At 43.8% G+C, this 1,512-nt stretch overlaps 1 pseudogene; it reads left to right on the forward strand.

Annotated features, from left to right (window-relative positions):
* Positions 1-306: 306 nt before the first annotated feature.
* Positions 307-1,227, forward strand: LOC118590747 (annotated as a pseudogene).
* The last annotated feature ends 285 nt before the right edge of the window (positions 1,228-1,512 follow it).

Here is a 1,512-nt window from a genome sequence, read left to right on the forward strand (position 1 = left end):
AACTTCAGTAAATCCTCTGAAATAGAAAAATAGAAAAGATTTTTTATTACAATACAATAAAATAATAATTGCTGACAAAAGTAGAAATTTAAAAATAATCTTTAGAGTCCCAGGGTTCCTCGCTCGGCGGCGTGCCTGTGGCCCTGCGAGCGGGCACGGAGGGTCAGAGCATGTTGCTAGTGGGCACGGCTGGGCTGGGTGGTGGAGGCCGAGCGTTCGCCTGAGTCCTGCGACACGTCACCCTGCCCCATGCTTGGCCGGGTAGCCTTGCCGAGGCAGCTTCTTCCGGCCCGTGCTGCAGGATTCGGTGGAGAGCCCCCCAACACACACATCCTGAGAGTCTCTGTAGAAGCTGAAATCCATCACCATCCTTCAAAATGCAATGGAATGTACCACGGACTGTGTCTCGGCTGGCACTCAGGACATTCTCAGAACCACAGAAAGCCAGGCTCTTTGAACACCACCGGAGCATAAAAGGACCATTGCTTTGGAGTAGAGGTGAATGCAGAGTGGTTTGGACACCGCACCTTCGAAAGCAGTGGCTTCATTTATCTGCTGTTCAGTGCCTTGCAAAGCAAAGAAATCTATTAGATGCTCAGCCACCCCAGCTGGGAGTCCTTTGCCAGGAACCATGGGAGCAGGATATTTTATCCAAGAGGGTTTTCTCTTCCAGTGCCACATCCCAAGAATCTCCATCCGAAGAAAAGGAAGAGCAAGATCCTTTACAAGACAAGTCTATTAGTCTTTATCAGTGATTTAAGAAAACCTTTAGACAATATGGAAAAGTTTTAATTCCTGTGCATTTAATAACTTCCGGTATTTTGTTTGGAACATTTTACTATGCAGCTATAAAAGGAGTGAATGCCATCTCTTTCCTAGCGATGTGCGGATTACCTGACAGTGTAGTAGACATCCTGAAAAACTCCCATAGTGGGAATGCCCTGACAGCATATGCCATGTTAAAGATTGCAACACCTGCCCGCTACACTGTGACCTTGGGAGGAACATCCTTTACTGTGAAGTATTTGCCAAGTCATGGCTACATGTCAACCCCACCACCTGTCAAGGAGTATTTATTTGCAGGACAGAATGGAAGAGACTAAGGATCTCATCACAGAGAAAATGGAGGAGACAAAGGACAGACTCACTGAAAAATTAAAAGAAACCAAAGAAAAAGTTTCTTTTAAGAAAAAAGGTGGAATAAGGGCGCCTTATGTAAGAAGTTAGAGAAAACCCCACTCTTTAACCCTCTGGAGACTCTGGGCAAAGAAAGTGTTCCAATTTTTTTTTTCTTCTTTGGTTACTTGCCTAAATGTATCAGTCCCCCGAGGGTTAAAGAACAGAGATAGTTTTTTGGTTTTGTTTTTAAGTTAAATAACATTAGGGGGAAAAAAATCAATGTTTTTCAAAATGAAATGAACCCAGCATACGAATTTTATAAGAGTTGCAGCAATAAGCAGTGGTTAATGTCCTGGAAGCCAGAGTTCTTTTTCCATATCCTCAGAATCAAAT

This window comes from Onychomys torridus, chromosome 9, assembly GCF_903995425.1.
Source record: "Onychomys torridus chromosome 9, mOncTor1.1, whole genome shotgun sequence".
Classification (NCBI taxonomy): Eukaryota; Metazoa; Chordata; class Mammalia; order Rodentia; family Cricetidae; genus Onychomys; species Onychomys torridus.